The sequence below is a fragment of the Diplotaxodon limnothrissa genome, linkage group LG14, assembly GCF_057381915.1.
Source record: "Diplotaxodon limnothrissa isolate DT_005_m linkage group LG14, D_limnothrissa_male_GT1.1, whole genome shotgun sequence".
Classification (NCBI taxonomy): Eukaryota; Metazoa; Chordata; class Actinopteri; order Cichliformes; family Cichlidae; genus Diplotaxodon; species Diplotaxodon limnothrissa.
In genome coordinates, this window is record NC_140609.1 from 10,116,317 (window position 1) to 10,140,485 (window position 24,169).

The 24,169-nt window shown below is 40.6% G+C and overlaps 1 pseudogene; it reads left to right on the forward strand.

Moving 5' to 3' along the window:
- Positions 1 to 13,299: 13,299 nt before the first annotated feature.
- On the forward strand, positions 13,300 to 22,283 carry LOC146618448 (uncharacterized; annotated as a pseudogene).
- Positions 22,284 to 24,169: the final 1,886 nt, after the last annotated feature.

The following is a 24,169-nucleotide window of genomic DNA, read 5'->3' on the forward strand; positions in this document are numbered from 1 at the left end:
GGCATAAGTCTGAAAATAAAAGTAAATGGATTCCTTACAGAAAAAGTGTATCAAACAAAGGGTTTGAGGCAAGGATGTCCATTATCTGTTGTTCTTTATGTACTGTATGTTGAACCTTTGGCTTGCGCAATAAGGGAAAGCCAGAGAGTAAAAGGGATTCCGATGCCGCGGGGGGAAGTTTTAAAGATATCGCAGTATGCGGACGATACAGTATTATATCTGGCAGATGATGATAGTTTAAAGGGTGCGATAGAAATTTTAGATATTTATGAAAAAGCGACTGGATCAAAGATAAATAAAGAGAAGTCGATGTATAAATATTTGGGGACATGGGAGGGTAGAAGAGATAATATCTGTGATTTTACTTTGTGCCAAGGCCCAATGAATATTTTAGGAATCTCCTTTGGAAATAAGGAAGGAGATGAGCTTAGCAATTGGAAAAAAAGGTTAAGTGCGGTAGAAAAGAAGCTGGGCCTTTGGAAAGCAAGGAAATTAACAATTACGGGGAAGGTTCTGATTATAAAGAGTGAGGTGGTGCCGAAGCTATTACATCTGGCCTATGTGTTTCCGATGCCTCAGATCTACAGAGCGCAAATAACCAGAGCGATATTTAAATTTATTTGGGGGGGTTATGAGTATGTCAAAAGAACGCAAATGTATCAAGAAATTGAAGATGGTGGGAAAGGGGTACCAAATGTCCCTTTGAAGTTAGATACAATGTTTTATGCAAATGTATGCAAGCTATTGAAACAGAACTATGTCCATAAATGTCAAATATTGTTATGGTTTTGGTTAGCGATTCCATACCGTTTTTTGATAGGGTGGGAAAATAAGGGACCAAAAGCGGAAACTAGACCAAAATATTTTCAGAGGATGCTGGGATGGGGAAAGAAACACGCTGAATGTAAAGAGGTGGATACCGTACTAAACCATAAACTTTTATATAAGAAAATGGTATGGAAAGCTAATTATAACCAGGTACCGGTGAGTCCAGAAGTGTGGAAATGTGCACAGGATAAGACCTTTAAAAATGTTTTGAAGGATTTTAATTGGATGCATTTACACAAAAGGTTACCCGTGAGGATCATTATGTATGCACATAACTTGGGAAAACAGAAAAAGTGTCCGAGGGACAACTGCGTAGAAGAGGAAACAATAGAACACGTACTTTGGGGATGCGAATACGCAAAAAAGGTATGGGAAAGGGTAAAGGGGAAGTATAAAGGTTTGGGCACGGTGACTTATGAAGAGATTACCCTTTTCAGGGCTAACAGTATAGAAAAAGAGAGATACAAAATACGTTGTATGTTGTTAACAATTGTAAAAATGAAATTGTGGAAGGCAAGACAGAGTTGTATAACGGGAGGATATAAAGAGGGGGAAATAGGTACGACTAAAGCTGTAGAGAGGGAATTTGAAAAGACATACTGGCATGAACTACAAAAATGGGGAATAGACACGATCAAGGATAGATGGAAAGATTTCCCTTCCTTCTTTACTGCGAAGGCACCTAAAAAGTGGTGGTAGGTAAAGAGTAAGGAAGGGAGAAAGGGAAAAGGAGCAATGAAAAGCAATAAGTTATATGAATATGTTATATGAAAATGATTGGTTTGCGATGAATGAATGTGGGAAAGAAATGAAATGTAAATATGTCTTTGTAACGGAAATGGAAAAAGTTTTTTTGAATTGTTGTGGAAAGAAAATAAAAGAAGTAAAAAAAAAAAAAAATCTGTTCTTATCAGTGATAAGGCGAGAAGCAATGCAGGATGGCGGCATCATCGGCCAACTTCCATGAGAGGAATGCATGGATGCAAGGTACAAGAAATACTTTGAGATTCGAGCTGATGGAGAAAGATGAGGAAATCCATGACAGAATTAATTTTGGACGGAGGATCCTATACGAGGCTTTAAAGATACAGCCTGAGGAAATCTACTGCCTTCAGCAGAGCACGGCAAGTAAACATTACGATGTAACCTTTTGCACGGGAGAATGCGCGGAGGAGGTGAGAAGGAAGTGTATTGGAGAAGAAAACGAAGAATTGAGAAAATACATGGTAACCCCTATGTACAGAAATGATTATAGGATCCTAACTGTTCATATGTACAACCCATGGGTTTCTGAAGAGACTATTAAGTATTTCTTGGGAAGGTACGTTACAGTACTACCAGGAGTGCGGAAAATAAAGGATGGCTTAGGCCTATGGACCGGAAAAAGACAATTTCGAGTCAAATTAAATGTGGATATGGCCACCGAAGACGGGTATTGCCACCCGCCCGCGGTGTTCTCTATTGGAGCGGATAGGGGCTTCCTAGTGTATGCCGGGCAGCCCCAAGCGTGCAGAAAATGTGGTAATACCGGACACAATGCGGACAGTTGCGAACAAATGAGGTGCAGGAGTTGCGGAAAGATAGGCCATATAACAAAAGACTGCAAGGAGCCTAGAAAATGTCACTTGTGTGATTCGGAGACGCACATGGCAAGAGACTGTACTAGGCCAAGGTCATATTCTGAAGCGGCAAAATCTGGAACTAAAGACGGATATCATAGAAAAACGGACACAGAAACTGATACTGAAAGGAGAGCACAGGAGGCGCCAACGGCTGCCGAAGATCAGACTAACGAGGAGAGAGATGGGAGCAAGGAAGGTGGAGCAGAGCAGAGAAAGGAGGAGGGAGGAAATCCACGCGAACTGGATGCCGAGAGAGAGAAACAAGGGGAGGACGGACAGGTGTGGGAAGTAGTAGCGAAGCCTCGGAGAAAATCAGCTAAGAGGCGGAGAAAGGTGAGCTCGGGCGCTTCTTCAGAAGAGACTAAAATGAAAAGTAGAGAGGACAGAGAGGAACGGACCGAGGAGGTGGAAAATGTGGAGGGACATGTTCTGAGAGGTACACAGACTGAATGTATGCACACGCCTTTAAGTGACTTAACTAGTGATGGGGATACGGGGGAAGAGGCCGAAAGTGAAGAAAAGTCGGAAGATTCCTTTATAAAAAACTTGCTGGCGCAAGTTAATATGGAGAGTTAAAAATGGGGATTTCGGAATAAAAGAAGATTTCTTAGGTTACTTAATGCAGTTATTTAATTTTTTCCTCCGGACTTTAATTATAAACGTATTCCCATGGTTTTGTTTGGTAATGATTTGGTTTTGTTGTTAAGATATGGGAAAATTCCGAATAATTACTTTAAATGTAAGGGGGCTTAAAAACGCCCGAAAGAGGAAAATGGTTTTTGAATTTTTGTTACATTATAATTTTGATGTTTGCCTACTGCAAGAAGTACATCTAAAGGATGAGGGGGATATTGACCTTTTTACGGAGGAATGGAGAGGAGGTGAATCGGCTTGGAGTATAGGGGGGGTACACGGGACTGGGGTCGGAGTGTTATGTGGAAACAAAAGTATAAGGATAAAGGAAAGTTACACGTTAATACAGGGAAGGGTGATGGTTGTAGATGTGGAAAAAAGTGGAATGCAAAACCGGATAATAAACGTGTACGCACATGTGGATCCAATGTTGAGAAGAGAACTACTCTTAAAAATGGATACCTGTTTTATGACAAAAAAAAAATATTCTGGTGGGAGGGGATTTCAACTGCACTTTGGAGAAGGAAAAATCCTCCCTCCCCTTCAAGACTTTCATAAAAAAATATGGTTTGATAGATGCAATGGCTACACTACAGGGGAAACAAGTGGGGCACACATGGAAGAATACAAGAGGGGTGGAAAGTAGATTAGATTATATATTGGTAGACAAAAAGTGCAAAATAAAGCAAGGAAAACTAATACCGGCACTGTTCACGGATCATCAAATGGTAGAGGTGGAAGTGGAGATAAAAGGAACAGACTATGGAAAAGGTTACTGGAAACTAAATAATGAAGTACTTATGGAAAAAGAATATAAGAAAAAATTTGCAGAGCTCTTCCCCTTATGGGCAGAGACGGAGAAGTTATACATGAATAAATTGGATTGGTGGGAGGATGTAAAAAATAAAATAAAAAAGTTCACAGTGGATTATTGTACGGAAAGGTCAAGAGCTAGGAATGAGGAATTCCGCACGCTGCAAAAAGAAATAGAATATACTTACGCACTACAAACAAAAGAAAAAAATAAAAATAAGGACGAGAAAATAGAAATTTTAAGATCGAAACAGGAAGAATTACTCGAGAGGAAGGCAAGGGCTGAAACATATAAATTAAAACAGGAGGAGTATGAGGAGAACGAGAAATGTTCCGCTTTTTTCTTCAAAAAGATGAAAAGTAGGGAAAAAAGGGGAGTCATAACAAAATTGGAGAAGGATGGGAAAATGACGGAAGGGAGAGAAGATATGTTAAAGGTGGCGAAGGAATATTATGAGGAGCTGTTCAGCAAAGAAAATCTAGAGGGAGGGAAAGGGGATTTCTTCTTGAAGAAAATAAAGAAGAGACTAACGGGAGAAGAAAGAGAAAGGCTAGAGGGGGAAGTGACAATAGAGGAGGCATATAAAGTAATAAAAGGAATGAAGGCAAATAAAGTGCCGGGAATAGATGGTTTAACAAAGGAATTTTACGAAACCCTTTGGGGGGTGGTGGGGATACATTTGGTGGGAGTTTTTAAGGAAATCATGGAGGGAGAGGCGATGACAGAGAGTATGAAGATGGGTGTGGTTTCCGTATTATTTAAGAAAGGTAACCCACATCAACTTGATAACTATAGACCGTTAACCATGTTATGTGTGGATTATAAGATCTTGAGTAGGATATTTGCAAATAGACTTGCAGGAGTAATGTCGCACATAGTGGAGAAGGATCAAACGTGTGGGGTACGGGGGAGGCAAATTACCTGGAATATGCAATTACACAGAGATATACTTACATATGTGAGGGATAGAAACTTGGCAGCAATATGTGTGAGCTTGGATCAGCAAAAGGCCTTTGATAGGGTAGATCACGAATTTTTGTGGAGGACAATGGAGTATATGGGGCTGGGAGGGACCTTTATAGAATGGGTAAAGAATTTATATAAGGGCATAAACTCGAAAATAAAATTAAATGGATTTCTTACAGAAAAGGTGTATCAAACAAGGGGTTTGAGACAAGGATGTCCATTATCTGTTGTGCTTTATGTACTTTATGTTGAACCTTTGGCCTGTGCAATAAGGGAAAGCCAAAGAGTGAAAGGGATAATGATGCCACGGGGGGAATGTTTAAAAATATCACAATACGCGGATGACACGATATTATATTTGGCAGATGATGATAGTCTAAGGGAAGTGATAGAAATTTTAAATGCTTATGAAAAAGCGACGGGATCTAGGATAAATAAAGAGAAGACAAAGTATAAATACTTGGGGATATGGGAGGGTAGAAGAGATAACATCTGTGATTTTACTTTGTGTGAAGGTCCAATGGATATTTTAGGAATCTCTTTTGGAAACAAGGAAGGCGATGAGCTTTGTAATTGGAGAGAAAAGATGAACGCGGTGGAAAAGAAGTTGGGTCTTTGGAAAGTAAGAAAATTATCAATCTCGGGGAAAGTTTTGGTTATAAAGAGTGAGGTAGTGCCGAAATTACTACATTTGGCCTACGTGTTCCCGATGCCACAGATATATAGAGCACAAATAATGAGGGGGATATTTAAATTCATATGGGGGGGTTACGAGTATGTAAAAAGACTACAAATGTATCAAGAAATAGAAGATGGTGGGAAGGGGGTACCAAATGTCCCGTTGAAGTTAGATACAATGTTTTATACAAATGTGTGTACATTATTGAAACAGACTTATGTGCATAAATGTCAAATATTGCTATGGTTTTGGTTGGCGATACCATATCGTTTTTTGATAGGGTGGGAAAATAAGGGACCTAAGGCGGAGTTTAGACCAAAATATTTTCAGAGGATGGTGGGATGGGGAAAGAAACATCCGGAATGCAAAGAGGTGGATACAGTATTAAACCATAAACTTCTATACAAGAAAATGGTACGGAAAGCCAACCAAAATCAGGTACCGGTGAGTCCAGAAGTGTGGAAACTCACACAGGATAAGAGTTTTAAAAATGTCATAAAGGATTTTAATTGGATGCATTTACATAAAAGGCTACCCGTGAGGGTTACTATGTACGCACATAATTTGGGAAAACAGAAAAAGTGTCCGAGGGACAATTGTGTAAAAGAAGAAACAATTGAACATGTACTATGGGGATGTGAATACGCAAAAAAGGTATGGGAAGGGGTAAAGGGGAAGTATAAAGGTTTGGGGACGGTGACTTATGAAGAGATCACCTTCTTTGGGACTAAAGGTACAGAAAAAGAGAGATATAAAATACGTTGCATGTTGTTATCAATTGTTAAACTTAAGTTGTGGAGGGCAAGACAGAGTTGTATAACGGGGGGATACAAAGAGGGGGAAATTGGGACGATCAAGGCTATAGAAAGGGAATTTGAAAAGATATATTGGCATGAACTACAAAAATGGGGAATAGACACAATTAAGGACAGATGGAAAGATTTCTCTCCTTTTTTTGCTCTGAAGGTACCCAAAAGGTGGTGGTAGGTAAAGTGTAAGGAAAGGAGGAAGGGAAAAGGAGTAATGATAAGCTACACGTTAAATGAAAATGTCATATGAAAATGTTAATCAGTTTGTCATGAACGAATGTGGGGAAAAATGGAAATGTAAACTTGTCATTGTAAAGGAAATGGTAAAATGTTTTTGAATGATTGTGGAAAGAAAATAAAAAAAAGGAAAAAAAAAAAAAAATCTGTTCTTATCAGTAGGCGAGAAGCAATGAAGGATGGCGGCGGCGTCGGCCAATTTTCATGAGAGGAATGCATGGACGCATGGTACAAGAAATACTTTGAGATTTGAACTTATGGAGAAAGAAGAAGATTTCCACGACAGAATCAACTTTGGACGAAGGATCCTCTATGAAGCTTTAAAGATACAGCCGGAGGAGATCTACTGTCTTCAGCAGAGCACGGCGAGTAAACACTACGACGTGACCTTTTGCACGGGACAGTATGCGGAGGAAGTAAGAAGGAGGTGCATTGGAGAAGAAGATGAAGAACTGAGGAAATATACGGTAACTCCATTGTATAGGAATGATTATAGGATCTTAACTGTACACATGTACAATCCTTGGGTTACTGAAGAGACTATTAAGTATTTCCTGGGAAGATACGTTACTGTACTCCCAGGAGTACGGAAAATAAAGGACGGTTTGGGCCTATGGACCGGAAAAAGACAATTTCGTGTCAAACTTAAAGTGGATGCGGCCACCGAGGACGGTTATTGTCACCCGCCCGCGGTGTTCTCTATTGGAGCGGATAGAGGCTTCCTGGTTTATGCAGGGCAGCCTCAAGCATGCAGGAAATGTGGTAGCACTGGGCATAATGCAGACAAGTGTGAACAAATGAGGTGCAGGAGTTGTGGAAAAATTGGCCACATAACAAGAGACTGCAAGGAGCCTAGAAGGTGTCACTTATGTGACTCGGATGCGCATATGGCAAGAGACTGTACTAAGCCCAGGTCATATTCGGAGGCGGCAAAGGTTGGAATCGAGGTTGAACATCACAGAGAAGCGGACATAGAAACTGATACTGGAGAAAAAGCACAGGAGGTGCCACCAGCTGCCGAAAATCAGACTAATGAGGAGAAAGCTGGGAGTATGGAAGATGGAGTGGAACAGAGAAAGGAGAAAGGAGAAAGGATTTGTGAACAGGATGCCGAGAAGCAAGGTGAGGACGGTCAGATATGGGAAGTGGTAGCTAAGCCACGGAGAAAAACTGCCAAGAGACGGAGGAAGGTGAGTTCGGGCGCTTCTTCAGAAGAGACTAAGATGGAAGGTAAGGAGGGCAGAGAGGAGCGGACTGAGGAGGTGGGGAATGAGGAGGGGTACGTCCTGAGAGGAACACAGACTGAATGTATGCATACTCCTATAAGTGACTTAACAAGCGATGGGGACATAGAAGAGGAGGCCGAAAGTGAAGAAAAGTCAGAAGATTCCTTTATAAAAAACTTATTGGCACATGTTAATATGGACAGTTAAAGTTGGTATTTTTATTTTTATTTTTCTTTGTTGTTGTCCCCGGATCTTAAGTTTAAATATGTCCCCATGGTTTTGTTTTTGTATTTCCTTTTTGTTGTTGGGATATGGGGAAAATTCGAATAATTACGTTAAACGTAAGGGGGCTTAAAAATGCCCGAAAGAGACAAATGGTTTATGAATTTTTATTATTTTATAATTTTGATGTTTGTTTATTGCAAGAAGTACATTTAAAGGATGAAGGGGATGTTGCTGTTTTTACGGAGGAATGGAGAGGAGGAGAATCTGCGTGGAGTATAGGGGGGGTACATGGGACAGGGGTTGGAGTGTTATGTGGAAATAAAAGTATACAGATAAAGGAAAGTTATACGATAATACAGGGAAGGGTGATGGTCGTAGATGTGGAAAAAAGCGGGATGCAAAGTCGGATAATAAATGTGTATGCACAGGTGGATCCAAAGTTGAGAAGAGAACTTTTTTTAAAAATGGATACCTGCTTCATGACAAGAAAGAATATTATAGTGGGAGGGGATTTTAATTGTTCTTTGGAGAAGGAAAAATCTTCCCTCCCCTTTAAGACATTCATAAAAAAAATATGGTTTGATAGATGTAATGGCCAAATTACAGGGGAAACGAGTAGAGTATACATGGAAGAATACAAGAGGGGTGAAAAGTAGATTGGATTATATATTGGTAGACAAAAAGTGTAAAATAAAGCGAGGGAAAATAATACCGGCACTGTTTACGGATCATCAAGCTGTAGAGGCGGAATTGGAGATAGAAGGAACGGAATTTGGAAAGGGATATTGGAAATTAAATAATGAAGTACTTACGGAAAAAGATTATAGGGAAAAATTCTTAGAGCTCTTCCCGTTATGGGCAGAGATGAAAAATCTATATATGAAGAAATTAGATTGGTGGGAGGATGTAAAAAATAAAATTAAAAAATTCACAGTGGATTACTGTACGGAGAGGTCAAAATCAAGAAAAGAAGAATTTTGTACGCTACAGAAAGAGATAGAACATACTTATGTAAAACAAAACGAGGGAAAAAATAAAAATATGGACGAGAAAATAGAAAATTTAAAATTGAAGCAAGAAGAATTACTTGAGAGGAAGGCAAGGGCTGAAATATATAAAATAAAGCAGGAGGAGTACGAGGAAAATGAGAAATGTTCAGCTTTCTTTTTTAAAAAAATGAAAAGTAGGGATAAAAGAGGGGTTATAACGAAATTAGAGAAGGATGGGAAAATGATCGAGGGGAGGGAAAATATGTTAAAAGTGGTGAAAGAATATTATGAGGATTTGTTCAGGAAAGAAAAACTAGAGGGAGAGAAGGGGGATTTCTTCTTAAAGAAAATAAAGAAGAGATTAACGGGAGAAGAAAGGGATAGGCTAGAAGGAGAAGTGACAATAGATGAGGCATATAACGTGATAAAGGGAATGAAGGCAAATAAAGTGCCGGGAATAGATGGTCTAACAAAGGAATTTTATGAGACGTTTTGGGGAGTGGTGGGGATACATTTGTTGGGGGTTTTTAAGGAAATCATGGAGGGAGAGGTGATGACAGAGAGTATGAAGATGGGCGTGGTTTCTATATTATTTAAGAAAGGTAATCCACATCAACTCGATAATTATAGACCTCTAACCATGTTATGTGTGGACTACAAGATTTTGAGCAAGATACTCGCAAATAGACTGGTAGGAGTAATGTCACACATAGTGGAGAAGGATCAAACGTGTGGGGTCCAGGGGAGGCAAATTACTTGGAACGTACAATTACATAGGGATATACTTACATATGTAAGAGATAGAAATATAGCAGCAATTTGTGTTAGTTTGGATCAGCAAAAGGCGTTCGATAGGGTAGATCATGATTTTTTGTGGAGGGTAATGGAGGAAATGGGGTTAGGAGAGGCTTTTATAAAAAGGGTAAAAATTTTATACAAGGGTATAAACTCAAAAATTAAATTAAATGGTTTTCTTACAGAAAAAGTGTACCAAACAAGAGGTTTGAGACAAGGGTGTCCATTATCTGTAGTACTTTACGTGCTTTATGTCGAACCTCTGGCCTGTGCAATAAGGGAGAGCCAAATAGTGAAAGGGATAATGATGCCACGGGGGGAAAGCTTAAAAATATCGCAATATGCAGACGATACGATATTATATCTGGCAGATGATGACAGCTTAAGGGAAGTGATAGAAATTTTAAAAGCTTACGAAAAAGCGACGGGATCGAAAATAAATAAAGAGAAAACAAAGTACAAATATTTGGGGATATGGGAGGGTAGAAAAGACAACATTTGTGAATTCACTTTGTGTGAAGGTCCTATGGACATTTTAGGAATTTCATTTGGAAATAAGGAAGGTGATGCTTTCTGTAATTGGAAAGAGAAGATGAATGCGGTGGATAAAAAATTAGGCCTATGGAAAGCAAGAAAACTTACAATATCGGGGAAAGTTTTGGTCATAAAGAGCGAGGTAGTGCCGAAACTATTACATTTGGCCTATGTGTTTCCGATGCCTCAGATTTACAGAGTACAAATAACGAGGGGGATATTCAAATTCATATGGGGGGGTTATGAGTATGTAAAAAGAGTACACATGTATCAAGAAATTGCAGATGGTGGGAAAGGGGTACCGAACGTTCCTTTAAAGTTGGATACAATATTTTATGCAAATGTTTGTACATTATTGAAAAAGACTTATATGCATAAATGCCAAATATTGTTATGGTTTTGGTTAGCGATACCATACCGGTTTTTGATTGGGTGGGAAAATAAAGGTCCCAAAGCAGAGTCTAGACCAGAATATTTGCAGAGGATGGTTAGATGGGGGAAGAAACATTCGGAATGTAAAGAGGTGGATACAGTATTAAATCATAAACTTTTATACAAAAAACTGGTATGGAAAGCTAATCACAATCAGGTAACGGCGAGCCCGGAAGTGTGGGAACTTGCACAGGACAAGAGTTTCAAAAATGTTTTAAAGGACTTTAACTGGATGCACTTACATAAAAGGCTACCAGTTAGGGTCACAATGCATGCACATAATTTGGGGAAACAAAAAAAGTGTCCAAGGGAAAATTGTGTAGAAGAAGAAACAATTGAACATGTACTATGGGGATGTGAATACGCTAAAAAGGTATGGGAAGGGGTAAAGGGGAAGTACAAAGGGTTGGGGATGGTGACGTATGAAGAAATCACTTTTTTTAGGGCTAAGGGCAAAACAAATGAGAGACATAAAATACGTTGTATGTTGTTGTCAATTATTAAGCTTAAATTATGGAAGGCAAGACAGGGCTGCATAACGGGGGGATTTAAATGGGGGGAAATTGGGACGATTAAGGCTATAGAGAAGGAATTTGAAGGGATATATTGGTACGAACTACAAAAATGGGGAATCGATACGATTAAGGATAGATGGAAAGATTATTTTTTGAAAGTACCCAAAAGGAGGTGGTAGATAAAGGGTAAGGGGTAAAGTGGGGAGGGGGAGATAACAAAAGGCAAAGGAAGGAAGAAAAGATACAGGCAGATCCTCAGGAGAAGATGAGCGGCAAAAGGAAAAGGAAGGAAGAAAAGATACAGGCAGAGCCTCAGGAGAAGATGAGCGACAAAAGGAAAAGGAAGGAAGAAAAGATACAGGCAGAGCCTCTGGAGAAGATGAGCGACAAAAGGCAAAGGAAGGAAGAAAAGATACAGGCAGAGCCTCAGGAGAAGATGAGCGGCAAAAGGCAAAGAAAGGAAAAAAAGATACAGGCAGAGCCTCAGGAGAAGATGAGCGACAAAAGGAAAAGGAAGAAAGAAAAGATACAGGCAGAGCCTCTGGAGAAGATGAGCGACAAAAGGGAAAGGAAGAAAGAAAAGATACAGGCAGAGCCTCTGGAGAAGATGAAGAGTGAAGCCAAAGTAGGAAAGAGAAAAGAAAAAGTACAGCAGGAGCCTCTGGAGAAGATGAAGCGTGAAGACAAAGTAGAAAAGAGAAAAAAAAGTACAGCAGGAGCCTCTGGAGAAGATGAGTGAAGGGGGAAAAAGGACTCTGAAAATAAGGTGCAATTTATTCCATTGCTCCCAGTAAGCCCAAGAAATGCCTTATTTGAGGGCTTTTGCATTGTATTTGTTTTTGAAGATCCCACTTTTTTATTACATAAAAGAGTTGTTAATAAAAAGTGATCATCTAATACTGTGAAAAAAAAAAAAAAAAAAAATCTGTTCTTATCAGTAGGCGAGAAGCAATGAAGGATGGCGGCGGCGTCGGCCAATTTTCATGAGAGGAATGCATGGACGCATGGTACAAGAAATACTTTGAGATTTGAACTTATGGAGAAAGAAGAAGATTTCCACGACAGAATCAACTTTGGACGAAGGATCCTCTATGAAGCTTTAAAGATACAGCCGGAGGAGATCTACTGTCTTCAGCAGAGCACGGCGAGTAAACACTACGACGTGACTTTTTGCACGGGACAGTATGCGGAGGAAGTAAGAAGGAGGTGCATCGGAGAAGAAGATGAAGAACTGAGGAAATATACGGTAACTCCATTGTATAGGAATGATTATAGGATCTTAACTGTACACATGTACAATCCTTGGGTTACTGAAGAGACTATTAAGTATTTCCTGGGAAGATACGTTACTGTACTCCCAGGAGTACGGAAAATAAAGGACGGTTTGGGCCTATGGACCGGAAAAAGACAATTTCGTGTCAAACTTAAAGTGGATGCAGCCACCGAGGACGGGTATTGTCACCCGCCCGCGGTGTTCTCTATTGGAGCGGATAGAGGCTTCCTGGTTTATGCAGGGCAGCCTCAAGCATGCAGGAAATGTGGTAGCACTGGGCATAATGCAGACAAGTGTGAACAAATGAGGTGCAGGAGTTGTGGAAAAATTGGCCACATAACAAGAGACTGCAAGGAGCCTAGAAGGTGTCATTTATGTGACTCGGATGCGCATATGGCAAGAGACTGTACTAAGCCCAGGTCATATTCGGAGGCGGCAAAGGTTGGAATCGAGGTTGAACATCACAGAGAAGCGGACATAGAAACTGATACTGGAGAAAAAGCACAGGAGGTGCCACCAGCTGCCGAAAATCAGACTAATGAGGAGAAAGCTGGGAGTATGGAAGATAGAGTGGAACAGAGAAAGGAGAAAGGATTTGTGAACAGGATGCCGAGAAGCAAGGTGAGGACGGTCAGATATGGGAAGTGGTAGCTAAGCCACGGAGAAAAACTGCCAAGAGACGGAGGAAGGTGAGTTCGGGCGCTTCTTCAGAAGAGACTAAGATGAAAGGTAAGGAGGGCAGAGAGGAGCGGACTGAGGAGGTGGGGAATGAGGAGGGGTACGTCCTGAGAGGAACACAGACTGAATGTATGCATACTCCTACAAGTGACTTAACAAGCGATGGGGACATAGAAGAGGAGGTCGAAAGTGAAGAAAAGTCAGAAGATTCCTTTATAAAAAACTTATTGGCACATGTTAATATGGACAGTTAAAGTTGGTATTTTTATTTTTATTTTTCTTTGTTGTTGTCCCCGGATCTTAAGTTTAAATATGTCCCCATGGTTTTGTTTTTGTATTTCCTTTTTGTTGTTGGGATATGGGGAAAATTCGAATAATTACGTTAAACGTAAGGGGGCTTAAAAATGCCCGAAAGAGACAAATGGTTTATGAATTTTTATTATTTTATAATTTTGATGTTTGTTTATTGCAAGAAGTACATTTAAAGGATGAAGGGGATGTTGCTGTTTTTACGGAGGAATGGAGAGGAGGAGAATCTGCGTGGAGTATAGGGGGGGTACATGGGACAGGGGTTGGAGTGTTATGTGGAAATAAAAGTATACAGATAAAGGAAAGTTATACGATAATACAGGGAAGGGTGATGGTCGTAGATGTGGAAAAAAGCGGGATGCAAAGTCGGATAATAAATGTGTATGCACAGGTGGATCCAAAGTTGAGAAGAGAACTTTTTTTAAAAATGGATACCTGTTTCATGACAAGAAAGAATATTATAGTGGGAGGGGATTTTAATTGTTCTTTGGAGAAGGAAAAATCTTCCCTCCCCTTTAAGACATTCATAAAAAAATATGGTTTGATAGATGTAATGGCCAAATTACAGGGGAAACGAGTAGAGTATACATGGAAGAATACAAGAGGGGTGAAAAGTAGATTGGATTATATATTGGTAGACAAAAAGTGTAAAATAAAGCGAGGGAAAATAATACCGGCACTGTTCACGGATCATCAAGCTGTAGAGGCGGAATTGGAGATAGAAGGAACGGAATTTGGAAAGGGATATTGGAAATTAAATAATGAAGTACTTACGGAAAAAGATTATAGGGAAAAATTCTTAGAGCTCTTCCCGTTATGGGCAGAGATGAAAAATCTATATATGAAGAAATTAGATTGGTGGGAGGATGTAAAAAATAAAATTAAAAAATTCACAGTGGATTACTGTACGGAGAGGTCAAAATCAAGAAAAGAAGAATTTTGTACGCTACAGAAAGAGATAGAACATACTTATGTAAAACAAAACGAGGGAAAAAATAAAAATATGGACGAGAAAATAGAAAATTTAAAATTGAAGCAAGAAGAATTACTTGAGAGGAAGGCAAGGGCTGAAATATATAAAATAAAGCAGGAGGAGTACGAGGAAAATGAGAAATGTTCAGCTTTCTTTTTTAAAAAAATGAAAAGTAGGGATAAAAGAGGGGTTATAACGAAATTAGAGAAGGATGGGAAAATGATCGAGGGGAGGGAAAATATGTTAAAAGTGGTGAAAGAATATTATGAGGATTTGTTCAGGAAAGAAAAACTAGAGGGAGAGAAGGGGGATTTCTTCTTAAAGAAAATAAAGAAGAGATTAACGGGAGAAGAAAGGGATAGGCTAGAAGGAGAAGTGACAATAGATGAGGCATATAACGTGATAAAGGGAATGAAGGCAAATAAAGTGCCGGGAATAGATGGTCTAACAAAGGAATTTTATGAGACGTTTTGGGGAGTGGTGGGGATACATTTGTTGGGGGTTTTTAAGGAAATCATGGAGGGAGAGGTGATGACAGAGAGTATGAAGATGGGCGTGGTTTCTATATTATTTAAGAAAGGTAATCCACATCAACTCGATAATTATAGACCTCTAACCATGTTATGTGTGGACTACAAGATTTTGAGCAAGATACTCGCAAATAGACTGGTAGGAGTAATGTCACACATAGTGGAGAAGGATCAAACGTGTGGGGTCCAGGGGAGGCAAATTACTTGGAACGTACAATTACATAGGGATATACTTACATATGTAAGAGATAGAAATATAGCAGCAATTTGTGTTAGTTTGGATCAGCAAAAGGCGTTCGATAGGGTAGATCATGATTTTTTGTGGAGGGTAATGGAGGAAATGGGGTTAGGAGAGGCTTTTATAAAAAGGGTAAAAATTTTATACAAGGGTATAAACTCAAAAATTAAATTAAATGGTTTTCTTACAGAAAAAGTGTACCAAACAAGAGGTTTGAGACAAGGGTGTCCATTATCTGTAGTACTTTACGTGCTTTATGTCGAACCTCTGGCCTGTGCAATAAGGGAGAGCCAAATAGTGAAAGGGATAATGATGCCACGGGGGGAAAGCTTAAAAATATCGCAATATGCAGACGATACGATATTATATCTGGCAGATGATGACAGCTTAAGGGAAGTGATAGAAATTTTAAAAGCTTACGAAAAAGCGACGGGATCGAAAATAAATAAAGAGAAAACAAAGTACAAATATTTGGGGATATGGGAGGGTAGAAAAGACAACATTTGTGAATTCACTTTGTGTGAAGGTCCTATGGACATTTTAGGAATTTCATTTGGAAATAAGGAAGGTGATGCTTTCTGTAATTGGAAAGAGAAGATGAATGCGGTGGATAAAAAATTAGGCCTATGGAAAGCAAGAAAACTTACAATATCGGGGAAAGTTTTGGTCATAAAGAGCGAGGTAGTGCCGAAACTATTACATTTGGCCTATGTGTTTCCGATGCCTCAGATTTACAGAGTACAAATAACGAGGGGGATATTCAAATTCATATGGGGGGGTTATGAGTATGTAAAAAGAGTACACATGTATCAAGAAATTGCAGATGGTGGGAAAGGGGTACCGAACGTTCCTTTAAAGTTGGATACAATATTTTATGCAAATGTTTGTACATTATTGAAAAAGACTTATATGCATAAATGCCAAATATTGTTATGGTTTTGGTTAGCGATACCATACCGGTTTTTGATTGGGTGGGAAAATAAAGGTCCCAAAGCAGAGTCTAGACCAGAATATTTGCAGAGGATGGTTAGATGGGGGAAGAAACATTCGGAATGTAAAGAGGTGGATACAGTATTAAATCATAAACTTTTATACAAAAAACTGGTATGGAAAGCTAATCACAATCAGGTAACGGCGAGCCCGGAAGTGTGGGAACTTGCACAGGACAAGAGTTTCAAAAATGTTTTAAAGGACTTTAACTGGATGCACTTACATAAAAGGCTACCAGTGAGGGTCACAATGCATGCACATAATTTGGGGAAACAAAAAAAGTGTCCAAGGGAAAATTGTGTAGAAGAAGAAACAATTGAACATGTACTATGGGGATGTGAATACGCTAAAAAGGTATGGGAAGGGGTAAAGGGGAAGTACAAAGGGTTGGGGATGGTGACGTATGAAGAAATCACTTTTTTTAGGGCTAAGGGCAAAACAAATGAGAGACATAAAATACGTTGTATGTTGTTGTCAATTATTAAGCTTAAATTATGGAAGGCAAGACAGGGCTGCATAACGGGGGGATTTAAATGGGGGGAAATTGGGACGATTAAGGCTATAGAGAAGGAATTTGAAGGGATATATTGGTACGAACTACAAAAATGGGGAATCGATACGATTAAGGATAGATGGAAAGATTATTTTTTGAAAGTACCCAAAAGGAGGTGGTAGATAAAGGGTAAGGGGTAAAGTGGGGAGGGGGAGATAAGGAGTAATATGATAAGTTATTTGAAAATGTTACTTTGTATGGGGAAAGATGAAAATAGGATTTTTTTTTTTTTTTTTTTTTTTTGTTATGAACGAATGTTGGGAGAAAAGTGAATGTAACTTTATCATTTTAAAGGAAAAGGTAAAATGTTGGAATTGTTGTGGAAAGAAAATAAAAAGAGGAAAAAAAAAAAAAAATCTGTTCTTATCAGCGCAAAGGTACGTGGTTTTTTTATAGAAATTATTTGTTTGTATTGAAAACGTTTCCTTTTTAATCTTCTGTTGTGTGTTTGTAGCAGGTGTTTTTTCTAAACCTTTGGTGCCTCCGCAATGGCTGGGTATGCCAGTATGCGGAGGCACCACTGTGTGCGCTTCAGTTTAATTGAGAATGTTGGAGAAGTGCCAAAGATGTCCAGGCTGGATTTCTCCAGGAAATTGATTCAACAGGTGTTGGGATTTTCACCAAATGACTTGAATTGCATTTTGACCCTCCCTTTTAACAGGGGTTTTGATGTAAGTTTCAGCTCAAGCGAATTGTTGGAAGAGTTTTGGAGAAGATTCGAAAATTTGAGACCACAATTTGAAATTTTCAATGTGGAGAAACTGACAGACAATACTATGAAAACAGTAATAGTTAAAATGTTTAATGAAACGGTGAATGCCCAAGACATTTGTGTGTGGTTGGGGAGATATTGTACGGTGAAGGGTCAGCCGAGGAAGGTGAGAGATGTGGATGGAATATGGAATTGTGTATGGAAAGTACCAATACAGCAATGGGAAGATCCCCAAGGGTTCCGGGGTTTAAAACATCTCCCGTCCATGATAGTTTTGGGAGATAATAGAGGCTATATCCATTACCAGGGCCAACCAAAGCTCTGCCGGAGGTGTGGGGAGCATGGGCATTTGATAGAGGCATGCGAGGAAATCATCTGTGGGAAATGTAAAGAGAAAGGGCATACGTATGCTGATTGTAAAAATGACCGTAAGTGTAACTTGTGTGGAGGGGAAGGTCACCTCTTTAGGGACTGTCCGCGGTCCTTTGCAAATAAACTTAAAAAAGGAAACCAGATTAATGAGGGAAACCTGATTGCAATGGTAAACGAGGATGTCTTGATTGATGCAGCTGGGACAGATATTTTAAATCAGTTCCCAGCACCTGAAGACGGAGGGGAGGAACAGGAGGAGGAGGGAAAAGGGGAGGAGCATGGAAGACCTGCCCAACCAGAACCCTCAGAGGAGGGGGAGAGAGGGCAGGAGGAGAGTGGAGTTCAGAAAGGAGTAAGTGGTGAAAGTGAAAATGCTCAAGGGCAGCCCCCCCCTGCCCCCCCCCTGTCCCCCCTGGCCTTCCTGATTCACAGGTGGCAAAGAGGACTGCAGCAGAACTGTCTTCTGGGACAATTGTTTCAGGAAAGAGAGGGAGGCATGAAACACCTTCAGGGAGTTCCTCAGGGGAGGACTCCAGGGTCTTCCCCTCTGACTCACCAAATGAGGTTTCCTTCCTTAACATAGTTCTGCAGTCAACGCCAAAGGAGCGGATGGTAAATGCAGCTCTGCGACAAAGGCCGTCACCTAGAGTACGAAAAGGGAATAGAGTGGCGGTCCCCCCTTCGGAACCCGGAGAGGTGAAGGAAGAGTTAGACTCACAAGAAATAAATTGATGGTATGCCCCCCCAAAGTTTGGGTTGAGCCTTTGAAGAGAACAATCTTTCCTTAGTTTCATAATGACTAGCTTGTGTTCTGTATTAATCTTCATGGCTCTGACCTTCTCATCCATAAATGTCAGGAGTGTTAGGTCTAAAGTAAGAGCCCAAAGTGTTCTATCCTTCTTGAATAGTGTAACATCAGATGTTATTTTAATACAGGAATGTGCTATACCTTTCCTAAAAGCATATGGTCAGTGGCAGGATATGTGGCCACAAATGTCCATCTGGAGTGGATCAAATGAAAATAAAAATGATGGAGTAGCCATATTGGTGAAAAACCCTCTGGTGTCGGTGAAGGGAAGTACTGTAGTAAGTGATGGAAGAGCACTTGTTGTTAACCTTATTTATATGGAAAAGGAATTTAAGCTCTTGAACATTTATGGCCCAAATGACAAACACGAAAGATATGATCTTTTAGAGGCTTTGCAACCCCACTTGTTGGGAAAAGCGCCTTTAGTGTTTGGAGGGGATTTTAACTGTATTTTAAACAGGAAAGATAGAAAAAGAGCCACACAAGATGTGAAGATTGATAAGACGTCACTTTTACTACAAGGTTTAGTCAGAGACTTTAAATTGATAGATTGTTTTCCAACGGTTCATCCAATGGAGGAGGGTTTTACTTGGTATAGTGGAAACGGTGACAGGGCCTCTAGAATTGATTATATCTTTGTTAGAGACTTTTCACCAGTAGAGGCCACTTTGATGCCCGTCTTTTTTTCTGACCATCTGATGTTAACTGTTAAAATTTCCCTTGAACTAGATATAACAATGGGGAGGGGAGTGTGGAGGTTAAACTGCTCCCTACTGGAGGATCAGGATCTGCTCAGACAGTATAAGGAGAGGTATACTGAATGGCAGACTCTCCAGGATTTCTATGCAACACGTGTCTCATGGTGGGAAATAGTGAAGTGTAGGACTCGGTCCTTTTTTAAACAAGCAGGAAAGAGAAAGAAGGCCGCAAAAGACAGGTGTATGAGAGGACTACAGAAAAGGTTACAGAGGTACCATCTCTTAAATAGGTGGGGTTTACACTTCTACGAAGAAATTAGAGAGGTTAAAAAAGAAATGCAGAAAATAGCAAATGATAAAAGTATGGGAGTCATACTAAGGAGTAGAGAGAGAGCGAGAGAGGAGGGAGAAAAATGTACGAGATACTTTTTCAAAAAAATTATGAACAAACCTGGCTCTGTCTCTCAGCTAAGAAACAGAGCTGGAGAAAAAGTAGTGAGTACTGAAGGTATAATAAAAGTGATTGAAGAATATTATGAAAACCTGTATGGGGAGAAAAATGTGGAGGAAAGAGTCATTGAGCAAACCCTGGAATATATTGATAAGATTGTTGAGTCTAGTGATATGTTAAGTCAACCTTTTACTACAGCCGAGTTAGGTCAGTGTCTTAAGAGTTTTAAAACTGGAAAATCCCCTGGTTTAGATGGCCTGCCGATTGAGTTTTATCTGACATTTTGGGATATTTTAGCTACTGATTTACTTTCAATTTTTACAGATTTTAGTGAATTAGATAAGCTGCCTGAAAGTTTTAGAATGGGTTTAGTCACACTCGTTCATAAAGGGAAGGATAAAAATCTCTTGGAAAATTGGAGACCGATTACGCTTTTAAACTGTGACTGTAAATTATTCAGCAAGCTTCTAGCAGAAAGGACAAGACCGGTTTTGGACCAGATAATCCACCAAGACCAAGCATGTACTGTAAAGGGCAGGAAGATCACGGATAGTCTGGTGTTGATTAGAGACACGATTTGTTTTGCTCGAAAGAGAAACAAGCGACTGATTGTTTTGAATTTAGACTTTGAAAAAGCCTTCGATAGAATATCTCACCGGTACCTTTTTAAAGTTTTGCAGAAGATGGGTTTCCCAGAAAGGCTTATATCCTGGGTAAAGTTGTTGTACACAGATATAAAGAGCAGATTTGTCATGAATGGGACCCTGACGAATGCAGTTCAGGTGAACTGTGGTTTACGACAGGGATGTCCCCTGTCCGCTCTTTTATATGTTATTTGTATTGAACCCCTGGCACAAATTTTGAGGAAAGATAAGAGTATAAACGGGATGAACATACCTGGGAGTGGGGGGCAGGTGGCAAAGTGTGTACTGTACATGGATGATATTAGCATCCTGTGTACAGACATATCCTCGATGAGAAGGACTTTTGAAGTTACGGACTGGTTCGGAAGGGCTTCGGCCTCTAGACTCAACAGGGGCAAGACTCAGGTACAATTCTACGGGCCATGGGAGACTATAGAATTGACTGGACTTGGAATAAATGTGACACAAACCGACCAAAAAATTTTAGGGGTTAGATTTGATAAGGATGGTGGAGGAAAGGCAAATTGGCCGGGAATGATAGGAAAAGTGAATCAACGATTAGGCCTATGGAGACTGAGAAAGCTGACTCTTGGAGGGAAGGTTTTAGTAATTAAGGCAGTGATTTTACCCTTGCTTCTTTTAGTCAGCGCAGTCTTTTTGCCACCAAAGGACGTATTGTTAAAACTAGAACGAGCCATCTTTTACTTTCTATGGGACTCCAAATGGGAGAGACTTAAAAGAGGGATAATGAAGAAATTAAAGGAAGATGGTGGCAAAGGAGTCCCAGATCTGTATTTATTCATGGGAAGCCTCTATACAAGTAGCCATATGAGACAGGCTACGAGTCCTAATAGTAATCCTCTGACACAGGCATGGGTTAGATTTTGGTTAGGTAGCTACCTAAGACAAAAGAAAATCCTGCCAGTAGATCTTAGAGTCCCCGTCTCCTTTGATGTTCCTGAAGCCTATGTAGAGCTGAAATCCTTTTTAACCTCCTTTAAATTGGAAGATCAGAGTTTGGACATTTTAACAAAACATCATTCTCTCATTTCAGTTGTGCAGGAGAGGGGAGAGGTGGTCCCAGTCAGAGGCCTCCCTATTGGAGAGGCCATAGAAGTGTGGCGTCTGACAAACCATCCCGTCCTTTCTAACAGGCTCCAGGATGTGTCCTGGATGGTGGCTCATGAGATTCTCCCAGTCAGGGCTGTCATGCACTCCAGAGGAATGTCGACAACAGAAATGTGTCCCCGACCGGGTTGTGGCGCGCCTGAGACGGTGAGGCACCTACTCTGGGAGTGCAGTGCTGCTATAGACCTGTGGGAGTACTCTGGCCGGCTCCTTAAATTTCCCGTACTTACCAGCAAGGGAGGTCCAGACAGCAAACCTAATCCTCTATGGGGTGAGCCAAGGAGTGAAAACGCAAAGAAAAGGCTTTGAAAAGCAGTGGCTCGCCCTTGCTGCTATAAAAGACGCCATTTGGACCTCCAGAAACTTGTTGGTGAGCAAGCACATGCAGATCCCCCCCGTGGCTGCTCTCCGAATGGCAACAGCAACAGTAAAAGAGATCTGTGCCAGAAATACTAAGTTGAGAGAGCAGCCGCAAAGAAGAATCGCCTCTGTGCCCATTCGGATGGAGGAGCCGGGTTCGCACATAGAAAGGTCTAAGCAGCAACAGCCTGGCTCTCCGGGAGAGGTCGGTGTGGAAGGAGCAAGTTGGGGAGAGTCCCCTCTGAGCACCGGAAGCCTGTGAAGGGATGGGATGGTTTTTTTTAAATAATTTAAATTCTCTATGGAAAAAAAAAAAAAAAAAAGGAAAAAACGTTTAAATATTTGTCTTCCTGTTGTATTTTAAAAGGGGATGGGAGATAATAAAGAAGTAATCCTTTTAAATGGGGTGGGCTTATGAAAATAAATGAGATGATGATGATGTTGTTATATGTCTGAGTATCAATAAAAAAATTTTCCAAAAGAAAAAAATCTGTTCTTATCAGTTCCCACTTGATTCTCGGTCTTAGGCTAGGACTGCGATACTCTCCTTTGGGTGTCCGAGCGGTGAAACCTTGGGTATTTACTGCAGCTGGAAGGTAGGTGGTGCTTATAGAAATTATTTGTTGTATATTGAAAACCTTCCAGTATTTTGTTTGTTGTTGTTTGATTGTATCAGGCGTTGCCTGATTTTGGTTGCCTCCGTCATGGCGGCTTATGCCAGCATGCGGAGGCACCACAGTGTGCGTTTCAACTTGACTGAAAATGTTGGAGAATTACCAAAGATGTCCAGGTTGGATTTTTCTAGGAAGCTGATCCAACAGGTGTTGGGCTTCTCGCCAAATGACTTAAACTGCATCCTGACTCTGCCTTTCAACAGAGGCTTCGACGTAAGTTTTTGCTCAAGTGCTCTGCTAGAGGAGTTCTGGATGAGGTATGAGAATGTGAGACCACAATTTGAAATTTTCAATGTGGAGAAATTGACGGACAATACTTTGAAGACGGTCATTGTCAGAATGTTCAATGAAACGGTAAATGCCCAAGAATTGTATATGGTTGGGGAGGTACTGTACAGTGAAGGGTCAGGCAAGGAAGGTAAGGGATATGGATGGGATATGGAACTGTGCATGGAAGGTACCCATACAGCAATGGGAAGACCCGCAAGGGTTCCGTGGTCTAAAACACCTGCCGTCTATGATAGTTTTGGGGGATAATAGAGGTTACATTCACTACCAGGGCCAGCCAAAGCTCTGTCGAAGGTGTGGGGAGCACGGGCATTTGGTGGAGGCGTGTGAGGAAATAATTTGTGGGAAATGTAGAGAAAAGGGGCATACATATGCTGAATGTAAAAATTACCGAAAATGTAATTTATGTGGGGGGGAAGGTCATCTTTTCAGGGACTGCCCGAGGTCCTTTGCAAATAAACTTAAAAGGGACAATCTGATAAATGAGCAACACCTGATGGAAATAGGAAATGAGGTCGTCTTGATTGGTGCAGCTGGGGCAGATGATTCGAATCTACCGCCAGCACCTGGGAGTGGAGGGGAGGAACAGGGAGGGGCGGGAAATGAGGAGGAACATGGAAAACCTGCCCGGTCAGGAAATGAAGAGGAGAAGGAAAACAGACAGGAGGTGAGGGGAGGAGAAAGCGAGGAAAGCGACAAAGGTCAAGATCACCCCCCCCGACACCCAGTTGGCAAAGAGGACTGCAGCAGAATTGTCTTCCGGGACAATTGTTTCAGGGAAGAGGGGTAGGCTTGAAACACCTTCAGGAAGTTCCTCTGAGGAGGACCCCAGGGTTTTTCCTTTCGATTCGCCAAATGAGGTTTCCTTCTTAAATATAGTTTTACAGTCAACTCCTAAGGAATGTATGGCAAACGCTGCCTTACGACAAAGGCTGTCACCTAGAATCCGAAAAGGGAATAGAGCGGCTGCTCTTACTGTGGAACCCGAGGAAGTGAAGGAAGAGCTATGCTCAAAGGAAATTAATTGATGGTATGACCCCTCGACTTCTTGGGTTGAGCCGTGGAGAGAATAAACTTCTTTTAGTTTTAAAATGACTGGTTCGCTACTGTTTTTACTTCTTATGGCTCTGACCTTCTCATCTATAAATGTTAGGAGTGTTAGGTCCAAAGTAAGAGCCCAAAGTAT